This window comes from Scyliorhinus canicula, chromosome 3 (genome assembly GCF_902713615.1).
Source record: "Scyliorhinus canicula chromosome 3, sScyCan1.1, whole genome shotgun sequence".
Lineage (NCBI taxonomy): Eukaryota > Metazoa > Chordata > Chondrichthyes > Carcharhiniformes > Scyliorhinidae > Scyliorhinus > Scyliorhinus canicula.
Window position 1 is genome coordinate 238,003,633 of NC_052148.1, and position 18,691 is coordinate 238,022,323.

Sequence of the window (18,691 nt, forward strand, 5' to 3'; positions counted from 1 at the left end):
AAACTCCACACAGATTCACCCAATGCTGGTTTGAACCTGGGGCCCTGGCACCGTGAGGCAGCAGTGCTAGCCAATGTGCCACCCACAAAGTTACAAATTCATATCCCCGCTGCTCTTGTCCTACAACCTATGCCAGATGTTCCCAAACTGGGATCTGCAGGCCATCGGGGGCCTGTGAAGGGTCTCCAGGGGGTCCGTGACACTAGCAGCTGCCAAGTGACTGGCAAACGCGAATTGCACCACTCCAGATTTAAAAATTAGCAGGAAAAGCAAATGGGTCAATCAGGACAAGGCCTCTTGGAGCTCAATGTGTCAATAGGCTGAAATTCCGTGCCTCAGGGGGCCTTTCTCTGATTTGCCCATTTGATTTATTAGCTCTCTCTGCTGTGCATAAAAAGCCAGACCAACAGTGAATGTCTGAGTGTGCCAGGAGAAAGTTGTGTCTGACATCGGCAGGCGAAGAGGCAGCAGCTGCAGTTTGGGCAGCTACATGGACCTTGGAGTGGGGGAACTGGCAGGGGTGTGTATGTGTGTGTGCATCTATTGGCTTTCCTGCATCACTCCTCCCATTAAAAATGACAAAGTAAGACTTAATTATTTTTCAATTATAAAAGAGAACCTTTTATATTCTCCACTTCTAAAGTGCCTAAAACTTTCAGCAGTTAATGTTAAGGGGCTATGGGAGGTGGTCTTGGTCAGAGCTTAATGTGAGGGGCACATATAGCTGATAGATATATTTATTTGTGACTGAGCCTCTTCCTAATATATGCATACGTATAGTTAGAAAATACTTGTTTGCATTTGATTTCTGTTACCTATTGTGTGAAAAAGAGCGTCGTCATTGTGAGAACACTTGCGGTTCTCCCGATGCACTTGGAAGGTCACGAGGTGCTCCATTGCTCAAAGGTTTAGGAAACCCTGACCTATGCCTTTCTTTGACAGCATGGTGAAAGTGGGAAACTTAATGTCGACCATGTGCTTTACTCAATGTATGGATGCTAACTTGTTTCCAAGTTCTGTGAATTGTCGACATTTACAAAAAATGTTTTTGTTGATGCCGTCCTATCTTTGGAACATTTAATGTGATCAAAAAAACATCAATTTCAATGTAGCACTCGCGTGCAAAGTACTTCAAAACAGGATACTTTTATTCTTTGCATCTTGCTGCTTATTGCTAACATTTGGCTCTGAAGTTTCTGTTATGCAAAAGGGGAGACTATGGAAAGGTGTTCCAAATTTGATGTTGCAACCTGTGCATAGTAAATGTGCATTGTTTTAGTCTATTTAAATTAATGTGATTGTCTCTGTTTTCCAAGTTTGCCTATGGAAAACTTGAGGAAATTTATTTTGAAAATAACATGGTTTACTTTGTTTCAAGTCTACCTAGTGAGAATACTTGACAAGCTGGGATGAAAAATATCACTAGTTTTGGGGGCAGATTTCTAATTAGAAAGTGTCAACCCCTCAATCTAAGTCATCAGTTTCAAACATGCTGAAATTAAAGATGCTAAATGTGTTGTGGGAGGATAGAGGGGATGACAAATGATGCAAGCCTATTTTCTAGTTCCTTCTGTTCCCTCTTATTCTGATCACTGGCATTCATTGTCTATTCTTGCCTACCCTTTAGAAGATGGCGCTGAGCTGCTGCCTTGAACCACTGCACTTCATGCAGTTTAGGCACACCCACAATGCTGTTAGGAATGGAATTCCAGGATTTAGACCTAGTTGCAGCAATATTGAAAGGTGTGAACAAATCGCTGCAAGGCCAGCATTTATTGCCCATTCCTGATTGCCCTTAAAGTGGTGGTGAGCTGCTGAAGTCCATGAAGTCTACACCCACAGTGCTGTTAGGATGGGAAGATATATGGGAAATTTAATTAATTGCTGAGAAGTGTGAAGAGAAAGACTTGGGATCAAAGAATGAGAGGTTAATATGAATTAGATGGTAGTTTTAAAAGAGGTCAAAACTTGCTTTAAAATAATTACATTTCTGTTCCATGAGATGGAATGTGACTGATACGTATGGCAAATGGAGTATAATGGGGAAAAATGTGAGGTTGTCCACATGTCAGGAAGAATAGAATAGCAACATTATTTGCAGATTAGATGCTTCTCTGTTACTTTGGGATTCTGAATACCTTCTGGCGTGGCGTTTCTTGGTGTATTTTATCTGGAAACTTCACTTTGTCTGAACAGGTTTTGCCGAGATGCTGCCTAATCTGGATTTTGCAGCATTTTCTATTTGCTGCAGTTACCTCGCTGATCGAGTGTTCATTGTTAGTGATTCTCTTTGAATCCCATCACATCGCCTCGATGAAGTCTGCCTTATTTTGGATCGAGTGTGGATTGCTGATAGAAGTAGATCGGCATAATTATTCAAAATGTTTATTCTGTTATGCGACTGCCAGAATCTGAGTGTGAACTAAAATGGATTTTTTTTCTCTAAGCAGTTCCTATGTTTTTTACCATATTCAGTGCTATAAATCACGAGTGAATCTGCTGGATCATTATAACACCCAGCTAGTTGATTTAATGTGCTTTTTAGGAATGGCTCTGCTGTCCTTACCCGGTCATGCCCAAGCCAATGTGATCAACTGTTAACTGTCCTCTGAAGTGGCCTTGCAAATTTACCAAACCATTACAAAGAGTACATCACAGACTGTAGCGGTTCAATGATATGGCCCAGAACAACGAGAGATAGGGTAGTAATAGCCAGCCTTGCCAGCGATGCACACATCCTAAGAGTTATTTTAAAATAATTACATTTCTGTTCCATGAGATGGAATGTGATTGATATGTATGGCAGATGGAGTATAATGGGGAAAAATGTGATGTTGTCCATATGGCAGGAAGAATAGAATAGCAACATTATTTAAATGGAGAGAGACAGCCAAGTGTTGCAGTTCGGAGCGAGAGATCGGGTGTCCTTGTACATGAATCACAAAGTTAGGCTGCAGGCACAGCAACTAATTGGGAAAGCAAAAAGCTGTTGGCCATGATTGCAAGAGGGAATGGGGTATAAAAATTACAACTCAACGGGGTTTTGCAACCGTTTTAATGTGACAGGTGAGCCTGCTTGGTCCTCATGATCTTATTCCAGTCAGGTTCATGGGGGGAGAGCGCATATCAGTCCAGAGTTCAGCCGGTTCCTTTGTGTCGTCTTCATCTTTATGGGGGTGGAAATTCCACTCTTGCACACGTAGGATGTTGTGAAGGGCAATAGCAATAAAATGCTTGTTTTATGTAGCACTGGATACTTCCAGGAGATGCTACTCCAGAATGCTGGCAATCTCATGGACGTGTTGCATGTTTTTAACGCGCTGTCACAGGTAAGGGGCAGAAGTTCAGTCTCTTCATTTGGAGTCAGCTGTAAGTTAATAATTTGACTCTGGGGTCTCAAACACTAAGGGATTTTTCATCCACCTCTTATTTCAAAATCTGAAACTTCTCTGGAAAGTAGTGAAAAAAACCTGTGCAGCCAGATGTGACTGAATAAGGCCTATCAGTCTGTTGACAGGTCCCTTATGAACAGCTTTCTTTGATGTATCATAGTAGCAGTTTTGGCTATGTATTTGCACTTGCCAAACTTTCAATGTCTTTTGGAAAGCACCTATTTCTTCACAGTGCCGAAAGCAAACATCGGCTTTCTCTTGCAATTTGAGGTTCAGTTTGTGTAAAATTGAAAGGATGTCTTCAAGGTAAGACATAGTTAGCATTAAGTTTCATTACCAAACAAATCAGCCAGGGGGATGATTTCTAAAGGAGGAAAGCGTGGATTTCATACCTCCTCTGACAAGCACCGACCCCACAACAGCCAACGCACCTCTGTGTGGAACTTTTAAAAAGAAAATAAAAATTAGAGTATCCAATTCTTTATTTTTCCAATAAGGGACAGTTTTGTGTGACCAATTCACCTACCCTGCACATCTTTTTGGGTTGTGTGGGGGAGACCCACACAGACACTAGGAGAATGTGCAAACTCCACATGGGCAGTGACCTGGGGCCGGGATCGAACGGGGGTCCTCGGTGCCTTGAGGCATAGTGCCACCCTGCCCTCTTGTGTGGAACAATAAATGTGTGTGCTCGACACACATCAGAATGAAGAGCCTGGTATTAAGTCCGTTAAATTTAATGAAATTCACAACTTTCACAGTTCCTTTCATTTCCAACGCCTCACGGTGAATAAAACAATGATTCCAAACAATGTCCTTAGCAGTTGCATCCTTAATCATTATTATAACTCCATTGGTAAGGGTGCTGTGGATCATGGCAGCATGATTTTTAAAAAATAAATTTAGATTCTTTTTTTTCAATTAAGGTGCAATTTAGCATGGCCAATTTACCTACCCTGCACATCTTTTTGGGTTGTGTCTGGCGAGACCCACGCAGACATGGGGAGAATCTGCAAACTGCACATGGACAGTGACCCGGGGTTGGGATCGAATCCTGGTCCTCGGCGTGAGGCAGCAATGCTAACCACAGTTCCAGGATACAGGAAAGAGTTATGGTCGCAATCGGATCAGCCACGATCTGCTTGAATGGCTTACGACCTCGTATCTGACAACTTATGCCCGGTGGATAACAGCTGCCCTTGTTACTATATTTGTTAATGAATTGAGACGTTTCCTACTGCTGCCCTCTACAGGAAAAAGGTTTGTATGTTTGCCAAAAAATGAGATTTGTATGACTGAAAATTACCAACAATAATAAAATAAAATGGTCAATTCTTCAGGTAATTCTCCAGTTTTGCTAACCCCATGACCAAAAAGTGTTGGCAAATTGCTTACTTTGAATGAGATGGCCGGTTCCCTAAAGTATTGGCTCCCAGTGGCCTAACTGAAAGCGTAAGTAGCACTTTGGGAAATTGCTTGTTCGGCTAAGTCTGATTTTTCTATGATACATGTGTTCATGATTCAAGGTCATGTTGCTACCAGGCTGCCATCATACAAACTCCCTCTACTTGTCTGGTTGTGGTTGAATCTAATATGACATCACACCCCTATTATAACATCAAACCATCTGTGATTGAGGTCAATTTTCATTTTAATAAGTTTTGCATGCATTTGTGCAAGGTGCAATTGAGCATGGCATCGAGCAGTAAAATAGTTTATCTTATAAACTGCAGGAAGGTTACTTTGAGTCTTTATTGGAACTGGGATGATTTGATGGAGGAAGTTTTGATTTCTGCTTTTGAATTGAACCCAGTTTGTTAACTGCAGCTTTCAAACCAATATTGCAAGTGATGGTAAGTATAGAGGATATATAGCAGTCATACTTAAAGAATATGGATTGTTTTGAAAGGTGCACTTAAAATCCTTTTTTTAAAAAAAAAAAAATCCTTTATTTTCTACTGGATGCTTGTTAGCCGAGAAACAAAGTTAAGGTCTCTTAAGGACCCCATCAAGATTGAAAGGGAATGTGAAAAATCAGTAAGATGATGTCTAAAGAATGCAAAGGAGCAGAAAGGTTGCACATTTTGGGGCATTGTGGGAAAGAATGAGTTATATTCAGAGCAGTGGCTCATAACACATTGGGAATTTGGAGAGGCAGAAGGGGATGTAAAGCTGCACAAACAAAATTTTGTAAGCGAGGCTGCAAAGATCATAGGATTACTAACCATCCTATTGCACAGATAGGTAAAAGGATGCAACTGAAATAAGTTGGAGGCTAAAATTGAGATAGCAATCACCTAATAAGCTGATGAGCTTCCTTGTTCTTGCTGTCTCGGAGTACAAAATTCTGTGAATCTGCCCTGGCTTGGTCAGTACTGTGAAGAACTGCGTAGAAGTGCAGCATTACTCCTGATCTCAATCCAGTCAGTGGCATGGGTGCTGTGATTGGTCGTGTTCCCAGGTTATGTAGAGAAAGCTGGCCAGAGTCCTTCTAATAATTCCCTCCTGCATGGTGAAAGATTTCCATAATTTTAGTGAATTATGTTCCATCGGCAATGCATCAAAACATTTCAAATACCGTGAATTATTTTGATGTGCAATAAGTGTTTACACATGCCAGCCATTTTCTCAAAAATGATGAATGAGTGGTTTATTTTGGTGCTTGGAATCTATACAATCCACCTGAAACCCTGGACACGATGCAATAGAATTGCTTGCATCTCCTAAAATGGCTAGCATACCCTGGCAATCCTGCCTGTAAAGTACAGGCAGCAGAGCTTCTATTTCCACTTGTGTCTTGCTGGTTTATTGTTTGAATTTTTCAGGTCTGGGAAAAGGCTGATTTTGGAGCTTGTGCATCAGTAGTGGATTAATCCTTAATTAGACCAACTAGATCTGTTGGTACTTGCAGCTTGAGATGTATAGACATGAATTACTGATTAAAATGAGTCCTGGAAGTCTCTATAGTATGCACCTTAACTGACAAACCATGGACATACCTGGGCCGTTACTGTTCTTTATAGCCTTTGGCTTCTTGCTGTTTTGCCAGCTCCTGGCAATTCCCAATATGTTTCTTTTTTGTAGGGTAGAGAGTGGTTGATGGACAACCAAAAAGCTTCCACAAAATTCTGTAGAAAATGTTATTATTGACTTAGCAACTCATAGGATCTTTGATTAAATGGAAGAGCCTCTCCAATCTTGGACTGGATGACCAATATAATAACTTATTCATTCTATTGAACTTTGAAACTATCTTGATACTTACAAAACAATTATTATAACTAAGCAGTTATGTTACATGTAGATTAAAAGAGCAAAGATGATCCATCACCGCAAGTGGTTTTGTAGATTTCAATGACACTGGACTAACTTAACTGGTCTTCAGTCCAAATTGGAAGATGCCTAAAAACGAAAAATTACCTCCTGTTTTAATCTGAATATTTTGACTGTGGATGGACATAAACTAAAATAAAGGACTGAAAAGATACTGTGTGGCATAGCAAGTTATGGAACATCACCCTGCTAAGATGTAGTGTGACAAGGTTGTAAATCAGTGATCGCAGTACTTTAGCCTCTTGGTACTTTGGATGGAAGAGGCTTCTGATTGAGGCAGAACTTGCTTTTATTGTTTTGAAAATATTTTTATTGGTGTTTCGAATAGGAGTTACAGAATAAAAAAACAACTAGGTTTCACACGAGTATTCACACAAGTGTACAGCAACAAAGAAAACTGTACATGGGTCAGAACAACCAGCCTTGAGCCCCTTGCTGTCACCATAGCTGTGACTGGGATTCTAATGCTGGATAATATTTACATTTTTACATCTGTTTGATTTTTAAAACTGTTTGTCAGGAGTGATCTAAATATGAAGAGAAACCTGGGCAGCAAGTTCATTTTGATTGCCTGTGCTCTTCTGGCTAGCGAAAGAGCGAGCGAGTCCCATCTTTGCAGGTTCTTCTTCACCACCTCCACCAGGCTGGAGAGGTTCCATTTGGAACAAAGAACAATACACGACAGGAACAGGCCCTTCGGCCCTCCAAGCCTGCGCGGCCATGGTACCTGCACTTACGGAGTCCGTATCCTTCCATTCCCACCCTATTCATATATGTGTCATGATGTTCCTTAAATGCTCCTATCATACCAGCTGCCGCCACCTTCCCAGGTAGCGCGTTCCATATATTTACCATGCTCTGTTTTTTTAAAAAAAAACTTGCCTCGCAAGTTCTAAACTTTTCCCCACTCACTTTAAACCTATTTCAGTACATGACTCTTCTACCCCAGGAAAGAGCATCTGACTATCCACTCTGTCCATGCCATTCATAATCTTGTAGACCTCTTATTAGGTCGCCTCTCGACCTCCGTTGTTCCAGTGAGAACAGCAAGTTTATCTAACCTCTTCTTATAGCTAATGCCCTCCATACCAGGCAAGATGCTAGTAAACAGCTTCTGTACCCTCTCCAAAATATCCCCATCCTTCTGGTAGTGTGGCTACCAGAATTGTACACAATATTCCAAATGAGGCCTAACTAAGGTCCTGTACAGCTGCAACATGACTTGCCAATTTTTATATTCGATGCCCCGACTGATGCAGCATGCCTACTTGACCACCTTATCCACATGCGTTGCCACTTTCAGTGATCAGTGGACATGCACGCCCAGATCTCTCTGCCTGTCAGTACTCAAGAGTTCTATATTTATTGTGTCATTCCTACATGCATTGGACCTTCCAAAGTGGAATACCTCACACTTGTCCGGATTAAACTCCATCTGCCATGTCTCCGCGCAAGACTCCAACCAGTTTCTATCTTGCTGTATCTTCTGACAATCCTCTTCACTATCTGCAACTTCACCAATTTTTGTGTCGTCTGCGAACTTACTAATCAGACCAGCTACATTTTCTTCCAAATCATTTATATACACCATGACCAACAAAGGCCTCAGACTAACCCCTGTGGAACGCCGCTAGTCACCGCCTTCTATTCAGAAAAGCACCCTTCCACTGCTACCCTTCTGTGTCTTCTGTGCCCCGTTGACTACTTTATTTCTGTGAACCACAAGCTGTTTCTTATATTGACCGAATAACCACACAACCAGTATATTAGTTCAGAAGACAGTTTATCAGCAAACACACTTGTTTTATATGCAATGAATCACGCGACTATGCACTAAACTAAACCTAATAACTAAGATGACCTTTACTTAATTTCGGGGTGACCGGCTCTGTGGGGGAGATAAGGGCTTTATCTGTGTCCACGTAGGTTGGTTGGAAGTAGTCAGATTGGTCTCGGCTGGGCTTGTCCTTCAGGTAGTGATCGCGGGTCTTGAACTTGGCTGGTTGATGTGCTGCAATTGGTCCAAAAGAGGCCGATCCTTGGCACGCAGGGCTTCTTATCCTTCTTTCGTGCCCTTTTGGGCGGTCCTAACTCCAGATCCAATGGATCGCTAGGGTTTCGATCACCCTCATTGATCTTGGCCAATTAAGGGGCGGATACCTCGGTGGCTGGGCGGGTCCTAGTTCTCATTGTGCACGACACGTAGGCCTTCCTAAATAAGGGGAAGTGGTGCCGGTTAGTCTGCTACTGTTGTAGTTCCTTGATTCTGTTGCCCTGGGGGAAATGGTGATTGACTTTTAATAATAGGTGCAAGTTTCGGTCAGGTCTGGGTTCTTTGCACAATACACAGAGGCTGTGCACTTGTCTGTGTCCAAGTTGACCACCATTCCCATGGTCCTTTGCAGGTGGCCATTTTAGATGGCTACAGCCCAAGCCAGTTCTGTGTCCAACTTGCCAGCTCTCCTCTGATCCCATGTAACTTCACCTTTTGTACCAGTCTACCACGAGGTACCTTGTCAAAGGCTTCACTGAAGTCCATAGATACAACATCTACTGCCTTTCCCTCATCTATCTATCTTCTTTGTCACTTCCTCGAAAAAATCGGTCAAATTAGTCATGCTGTCTATCACTAATAAGTCCATTTGTTTCCAAATGTGAGTAAATCCTATCTCTAAGAATCGTTTCCAATAATTTCACTACCACTAACGTAAGGCTCACCGGCCGATAATTTCCTGGATTATCCCTGCTGCCCTTCTTTGTGCAGCCTCTTCCAGGTGTGGACCACTTGGATCCTCAGGCACCTGAACTTGGTTTGGGTTACTTTAAACGGTAGTTTCTCCAACTCCGCTCCACCCTCTCGGGGGTTTACCAGGAAGATTTTGCTCGCTCCCAGGTTGAGTTTGTACCCTGAGAAGGCACCAAATCTTTCCCATGCTGGCTAGGGGGTTCATCAGGTAGAGGAGCAGGTCATCTGCATAGAGTAAAACTCTCTGCTCCTTCTTCAGATGGCCAGCGGCTCAATTGCCAGCACGAAGAGGAGCGGGGATAGCAGCACCCTGCCTCAATCCCCTGTGCAGCTGAAAGTATTCTGAGCTGGTGGCATTTGTCTGTATGCTCGCCATAGGAGCGCTGTATAGGAGCTTTACCCACATGGTGAATCCCGCTCCGAACCCAAACAATTCAAGCACCTCCATGAGGTACTTTCATTCTACTTGAGTGAAGGCTTTCTCAGCATCCAGGGAGATGATCACCTCTGGTATCCTCTCGCCCGATGGGGTCATTATTATGTTCAGCAAGTGTCTGATGTTAGTTGTCTTTCTTAACAAAGCCAGTATGATCTTCTGCAATCACATTTGGTAGGCAGCTCTCCAGTCGCCTCGCCGGAGCGAAGATTTCCGCCTCTGTGCTTAAGAGAGATGGGTCTGCATGGTCCACACACACTGTCGGGTCTTTGTCTTTCTTGGGGATCAATGAGATCGGGGTCTGTGCCAGCGTGGGCGGCAGGGCCCCCTCGGACGGTAAGTTGTTGAACATCTACCGCAGGTGCAGGGCCAGTGCTGCTGAGAATTTTTCATAAATGTCTGCTGGAAACAAATCGGCTACTGGTGCCTTCCGTGATTGCATGGAGTTGATGAACTCCATGATTTTGCACAGTGCTTCTAGCACCTGTTACTTGTCCTTCCCCATCACCAGTATGTCTAGTCTGTTGAGGAACTGTTCCATCCGCTCGGTAAAGTTTGTGAAGGCCTTATTTTTTATTATTTTTTTAAATAATTTTTATTGAAAAATTTTGAATTTGTACAACACCATCGAACCATAATTAAATACCAACAATAACAATAATGATAGCAATCATAAACATTCGCCCCTCCTCAATGAACAACGCAACATATTAACAACAACTTAAATTACACAATGTTAAGTTACATAACCGTAGAAAAAAAAATAGAAACTATAATAAGGAACACCCCCCTTACCCCTCCTCTCTCCCCCCCCCCCCCCCCCCCCTCCTTTCCCCCCGGTTGCTGCTGCTATTGACCAAGATACCTATCTTTGAGCCAGGAAGTCCAGAAAAGGCTGCCACCGTTTATAGAACCCCTGTATTGATCCTCTCAGGACAAATTTGACCCTCTCCAATTTTATAAATCCCGCCATGTCACTGATCCAAGTGTCCACACTTGGGGGCCTCGCATCCTTCCACTGCAGCAAGATCCTCCGCCGGGCTACTAGGGACGCAAAGGCCAGGACACCGGCCTCTTTCGCCTCCTGCACCCTGGCTCCACCGCAACTCCAAAAATCGCGAGTCTCCACCCTGGTTTGACCCTGGATCCAACTACCCTCGACACCGTCCCCGCCACCCCCTTCCAGAATTCTTCCAGTGCCGGGCATGCCCAGAATATATGGGCATGATTCGCTGGACTCCCCGAACATCTGGTGCACCTGTCCTCTTCCCCCAAAGAACCTACTCATCCTAGTCCCGGACATGTGGGCCCGGTGCAGCACCTTAAATTGGATGAGACTAAGCCTCGCACATGAAGAGGAAGAGTTGACTCTCTCCAAGGCATCCGCCCAAGTCCCGTCCTCTATCTGCTCCCCAAGTTCCCCCTCCCATTTAGCCTTCAGGAAATGTCAGACACCTTCCCCTCTCCGACCCACACCCCCGAAAGTACTCTGTCCATCACCCCCCCGCGAGGGCAGCAAAGGGAACTCCTCTACCTGTCGCCTAGCAAACGCCTTTACCTGCAAGTATCTGAACATGTTCCCTTGGGGGAGCCCAAATTTGTCTTCCAGTTCCCTCAGGCCCGCAAACCTCCCGCCAATAAACAGGTCCTTCAGTTTACTGATGCCCACCCTTTGCCACCCCCTAAATCCCCCATCATTGTTCCCCGGGATGAACCGATGATTTCCACTTAATGGAGCCTCCATCGAGCCCCCTTATTTCCCCCCTATGCCGTCTCCACTGTCCCCAGATTCTTGGGGTCGCCGCCACCACCGGGCTCGTGGTATACCTCTTGGGAGAGAGCGGCAACGGCGCCGTTGCCAAGGCACCCAGGCTCGTACCTCTACATGACGCCATCTCCATTCTTTTCCACGCCCCCCCCCCTCCCCCCCTCCATCACCCATTTACGCACCATTGACACATTGGCCGCCCAATAGTACCCCAAAAGGTTGGGCAGCGCCAACCTCCTCCTCACCTCCCATAAGTACCCCTACTCCACTCTATCGAAGGCCTTCTCTGCATCCAGCGCCACCACTATCTCAGCCTCCCCCTCAATCGCCGGCATCATGATGACATTCAACAATCTCCGCACATTCGTGTTCAGCTGCCTTCCCTTCACAAACCCTGTCTGGTCCTCATGTACAACCCCTGACACACAGTCCTCTATCCTGGTGGCCAGGATTTTTGCCAGCACCTTGGCATCCACATTGAGGAGAGATATGGGCCTGTATGAACCATACTGCTGGGGGTCCTTGTCCCTCTTTAAGATTAACAAAATCAGTGCCCGCGACCTTGTCGGGGGCAAAGTCCCCCCTTCCCACGCTTCATTAAGTGTCCGCACCAGCAAGGGGCCCACTAGGTCCACAAACTTTTTTTAAAATTCCACCGGGAACCCATCTGGCCCCGGTGCCTTCCCTGACTGCATCTGCCCGATCCCCTTAACTAGCTCCTCTAGCTCAATCGGCGCCCCCAACCCCGCCACCTGCTCCTCCTGCACCTTCGGGAAAGAAAGCCCGTCGAGGAACCTCTCCATTCCCCTCCTCTCCACCGTTGGCTCCGACTGGTACAGTTCCCCGTAAAAGTCCTTGAAGACCTCATTCACCTCTACCCCCTTCCGCACCACATTCCCACTCTTGTCTCTCACTCCAGCAATTTCCTTAGCCGCATCCCGCTTGCGGAGCTGATGAGCCAGCATCCTACTCGCCTTTTCACCATGTTCGTACACTGCCCCTTGTGCCTTCCTCCACTGTGCCTCCGCCTTTCTAGTGGTCAGCAAATCAAATTTAGCCTGTAGGCTGCGCCTCTCCCCCAACAGTCCCTCCTCTGGTGCCTCTGCGTACCTCCTGTCTACCTCCAGCATATTTCCCACCAGTCTATCCCCCTCACTCCTCTCGCTCCTCTCCCTGTGTGCCCGGATGGATATCAGCTCCCCACGAATCACTGCCTTCAGGGCTTCCCAGACCATCCCCACCTCGACCTCCCCCGTATCATTCACCTCGAGGTACCCCTCAATACGCGCCCGGACCCTCCTACACCACACCTCCTCCGCCAACAACCCCCATCGAACCGCCACAACGGGCGCTGGTCCCGCACCTCCCCCATCTCCAACTCTATCCAATGCGGAGCGTGGTCGGAGATTGCAATGGCCGAATATTCGGCCTCCTCCACTCTCGGAATCAGTCCCCTACTCACCACGAAGAAGTCTATCCAAGAATAGACCCTATGTACATGGGAGAAGAAAGAGTACTCCCGTGCCCTCGGCCTCACAAACCTCCATGGATCCACCCCTCCCATCTGGTCCATAAACCCTCTCAGTACCTTGGCCGCCGCCGGCCTCCTACCCGTCCTAGAGCTGGACCAATCCAGTGAAGGATCCAACACCGTATTGAAGTCCCCCCCCCCCCCCCCCCACATAATCAGACCTCCCGCCTCTAGATCCAGGACCCGTCCCAGCATTCGCCTCATAAAGCCCGCATCGTCCCAATTTGGGGCATACACACTAGCAAGTATCACCTTCTCTCCTTGTAGCCTGCCCCTAACCATAACATACCTACCCCCCTTATCCACCACCACCTCAGATGCCTCAAACGACACATTGTTCCCCACCAGAATCGCTACTCCCCGGTTCTTCACATCCAACCCAGAGTGGAAAACCTGCCCCACCCACCCCTTCCTCAGACGGACCTGGTCCGCCACCTTCAGGTGGGTCTCCTGAAGCATTGCCACATCTGCCTTTAGCCCCCTCAGATGAGCAAGTACCCTCGACCGCTTCACCGGCCCATTCAATCCTCTCGCATTCCAGGTGACCAACCGGATCAGAGGGCGTCCCGCCCCCCTCCCCCGTCGACTAGCCATAGCCCGTCGACTGCCCGCCACAGGCCAGCACCCCCCGCCCGACCCAGTCCCCACAGCGACAACGCCTCACCTCTGTCCCCACCAGCTCCTTCCTGACCCTGCCAGCAGCAACCCGGTATTCCCCTTTCCCCCCCCGCCCCCAGGCTACGAACCCTCCTAGCCGCGAACCGTCCTCCATTGTACTTCCGTGGGTCAGCTAACTTCTGCTGACCCCGGAAACTCCCGCCAAAAACCCGACCCCTCCCAAAGTGGGATCATCCCCCATCCTATCCCTCCTCCAGGCACCGCTCCAGCACGGGGAAGAACCAGTTAAGGCCCCGCCCCCCCGTCATCGTCTCCACCCCCCAGCCCCGCAACGCGGGAAACCAGAGGAAAGCCCGCGCTTTTGCACTGCCCCACCACACCCTTCTGACACACCGCCCAAATACCAGCCCCACTCCATAACCCCAACCCGATATAGAATACAACAAACCCTCCCCGCAAGATACAAAACTCAAACAATGCCCCACAACAAAAAACAGAACAACCCCCCCAATAAATAACCATATCAAAATTACAAAAGTACAGAAAAAGAGAACACAGCAACAGCAGAAACCAGCAATAATGTATTATGTGATGGCCTTATTAACCTTGTTTGGCTCTGCTACTATCCTACATTTATTGTCCCTCATTTGAGCTATCTCTTTCGCGGCAGCCTGTTTTCTTAGCTGCTATTCCAGCATGCAGCTGGCTTTGTCTCCATGTTCGTAGAAAGCCCCCTGTGCATGGCGAAGCTGGTGGACTGTCCTCCGTGTGGAGAGCAGAGCAAATTCTATCTGCAGCTTTTTCCTATTTGCCAGCAATTCCACGGTTGAGGTTGTGGAGTACTGCTGATCCATCTCTAGCATGGAGCCCATCAGCCACTGCTTGGTTTCCTGTCCCACAGGGCGCTATAAGCTATGATATCTCCCCCCTAATCACCGCCTTCAGTGCCTCCCTGTTCTTGTTGTAGGATGCGTAATTGTCGATGGCTTGGAATATTTTTGTGTTGAATTCCTTATTTGCAAGGAGAGCTGCATCCAGCCTCCATTGTGAGGCGGGGGAGGGAGGGAGTTGGGCCCTTCCCGTCTCCAACCACACGGCAATGTAATGTGGTGCATGGTCAGAGATTACAATGGCGGAGTATTCCCCCTTTGATATCCCTGGAAGCACCCTCTTCCGTAGACCAAAAAAAAAGTATCCTCGATTAGGCCTTGTGCACGTGGGAGAAGGAGAATTGTCTTTCTGCCCACCTCCAGGTGGTAGAAATACCCCGCACGCAACGACCCCATTTGCTCCATATAAAACATGAGGGGGGGCTGTGCGATCGGGCCTGCCCTCGATCCCAGACCATTCGAGGTGACCGCCAACTGCTTCCCCCATGCCATTTCCTCATGTAGCCATCTCAGCACTCTTACCACCCCCACCCTTTTTGCCCTTTGTTCCCTTGGATTTCTACGGTTTCCCTTCCTCCTGCTCGGCACTCCCTCGCAGGAGGTACGTTGCGGTCTCCTTCCCTGTACTCCCGTACACCAGCTTACATGCCAGTGTAGTGACTCCTCTCTTAATTTGTTTCCCCTATTCAACCCTAGTCTGCCACCCTTGCCCCCACCCTGTCCGCGTTCATTCCTGTCTTTCTGTCTCTTGTCTTTCATACTCTGACTTCTCACCCATGTGTGCTCTTCCTGTCCACCCAGACCATCATCTTAAACAAATGTGTTGGCTGTCTCAGTGGTGTCAAAATAGTACTCCTTTGCCCGGTATGTGACTCATAACCTGGCAGGGTAGAGTGTGCCAAATCACACCTTGCTCTTGTAGAGAGCGGATGTGGCACTGTTTAACTCAGGGTGGCGGCTGGGAGACTCCGGGAGAATGTGCAAACTCCATACAGACAGTGACCCCAGGCCAGGATCGCATCTGGGTCGTCGGTGCTGTGAGGCAGCACGGTAGCACTGTGGATAGCACAATTTCTTCACAGCTCCAGGGTCCCAGGTTCGATTCCGGCTTGGGTTACTGGCTGTGCGGAGTCTGCACATCCTCCCCGTGTGTGCGTGGGTTTCCTCCGGGTGCTCCGGTTTCCTCCCACGGTCCAAAGGTGGATTGCCATGATAAATTGCCCTTAGTGTCCAAAATTGCCCGTAGTGTTGGGTGGGGTTACTGGGTTATGGGGATAGGGTGGACGTGTTGACCGTGGGTACGGTGCTCTTTCCAAGATCCGGTGCAGACTCGATGGGCCGAATGGCCTCCTTCTGCACTGTAAATTCTATGATAATTACTGTGCCACCATGCTGCCCTCCTTTCAATCATCCATAACTGTGCCTTTTATTAAAATAAATAGAATGTTTATTTCCTAAGTCATCAACATAGAATGTTCAGGGGTTTCTTTGACTGGTATTGGAACATTGGCCAACCAGTTACACACTGTTGTTTTTTAAAAACTGACGTGTCCCTGTCCCAGCTCCATTTGCTTGCAGGTTGGTGTGATAGAAATCTGGCGCTTCTGTGGTAACAGCTCCTCTTGAGTACGGTTGAAATAATATAATACAGATATCTGAATGGCTGATTAGTAGTTTTGAAAGTTGTAAAATTCTTCAAAGTATTTCAAAGAACTGCAGTCCATGTGAATCTTTCTTCTACTTTAGCAGATGAGATTTCCCAGAAACCATTGTTGAAGTGAAATCTAAAACTGTTTTAAGATCTGACTGCTGGACTTGGTTATTGCATTTAATCATATTTTCAAGCAAGTTACATTTTATGAACCATTTGATAGTGATGTCAGGTCAGCCTGCCTCTCTTTTACAATTCTGTAGTTCTGGAGCACTTGAATCCTCAAAACAACAAGTTCTAGCTTTGAATCTCCTATAAAAGATTCAAGCCTTAGTGTCCCTACCTTAGAACTAAAAGGTCCAGTTATGTGTCTCCCTCTCTGGGACTTGATGGCCACTATTCATAACATGGTCAAACCTGCAAATCAGATCAAATCCTTCCAGTGCACCTGTGGCAGGTGGTGAAAGTCTTCTGGTCAGCCAGAACCTGCAGAAGCCAGGCACAACTATGGGCCAAGACATGGAAGTCCATGGTTACCAATGCCCCTTTGGTCATGGTACCTGATGACAAGGAGAATGTACTCATGTAGTTGTCTTAAATGTTTTGAACGTTTTGGGTAAATTCTGTAATATCTATATGGAATCTTTTTGATTAATGGAATTTGTGATGTGACTGCTCTTCTGACCACCCCCTCCCCATGTGCTCCGTCTGTTTCTTTTTCGAGGTGGATGGGGATAGCACAACCTCCAAGTCCGGTACACCTGGGAATTCTGACCTGGGAATAAACCTGCCATTGCCACTGGTGCCCATTTCCTGTGATGTACATTGTTTTGAAATTTTTAATTATCAAGTTTTTTTTATAAACAGCGGAGAGGACCAATGTTGTGAGTACTGAAAACTTGGCATTCCGCAGTATTTACAGCACAAAAACAGGCCATTCTTCTCATTGGATCCTTGCCAATGTTTGTTCCATAAGCCTCCTTCCAGCCTTCTAACTTAATCCCAGGAACATATCCTTCTATTCACATTTGCACATGTTGTAACTGTGTACCCTTAATGGCATCTTTACAAGTCAACCTGAATTTTGCTCACTGGGTTTTAAGAAAAGTTTATCCTGAATTCTCCAATTTTCAAAACTTACTAGTCACCCCTCAGTCATTTTGCAGAGAATAGAACCCCTGCTGGTTCAATCTTTATAGGTATAACTTCTCTGTTCAGGCCCCATTTTAGTAAATCATTTTTGCACCTTCTCTGTTTATAACTGTACAAGCTTAACATTAAATGCTCTCCTTTTCACTTCTCTCCTCTAGAAATAAATCTACATATTATAGGTTTTGTAGCATGATTAAGCTGCCTTTCTATATATTTGTACCCTCAGACCTCTCTGATCCTGTGCCCCATTTAAATGCTTCCGAAGGAACATGTAGCCTCCCTTTTCTTCCAACCAATTCACATTCACATATATTGAAGTTCATTTAGTTATTACACCCTGGTTCTGAAAGTAATCTATCCCTATATTTTGTCATAGTCCTTCTCACTTGGTCATATCCTTAACCAAAGTTGATGTCATCCACAAATTTTGACATGTTTCTGATTTCCAAGTCCAAATAATTTCATGTAAGTGATGAGTAATAATGGTCCTGGCACAGTCCTTGTGGAACACCACTTTGCGTGTAATTTAATTTATTAAAAACAAATATGATTTCTTTGCACTTATTTTGCTTCATGATTTTGTGCTATGCGATGCCACAACTATAGACCACTGAATTGTTCTGCATTTCTGAATGTATTGATAGTTAGAATTCTGTGATCAGGATCAGTAGAGTGGCCCTTTTATGGTACTCCTTCCCAAGGCAAGAAAACCAAAACTGGACACCGTATTCCAAGTGTGGTCTCGCCAAGGCTCTGTACAATTCCAGTGAAACGTCTTGACTCTGACATTGGAATAAAGGCTAGTTTGCTCATTGTTTTCCAAATTGGTTGCTGAACCTGGATGTTGACTATTGTGCAAGGACACACAAGCCCCTCTGTACATCAACATTTCCAGCCTCACTAAAAAGATTTGCTGTTCTATTTTTCTTTCCAAAGTTGGTGACTTTGCACTTATCCAGATGACATTCCATCTGCCTTGTACTTTCCCACTTGATGTTCTTTTGCAGCCACATTGCATTCTCCTCACGACTTACTTTCCCACCTAACTTTGTAATATCATCAAAATTGGTATCCTCCTCTTCTCCTCCTCTTCTGAGTCATTGATATAGATTGTAAATCGCTGAGCCTCAAACACCGATTTTTACAATACCCCAATAGTTACAGCTTGCCAACT

General features: G+C 45.9%; 1 protein-coding gene across 6 annotated transcripts in view; it reads left to right on the top strand.

Annotated features, from left to right (window-relative positions):
• The window catches only part of LOC119963381 (la-related protein 1B-like), a 153,271-nt gene that overhangs the window by 14,968 nt on the left and 119,612 nt on the right, over positions 1–18,691 (top strand). The gene's annotated exons all lie outside the window — the stretch shown is intronic.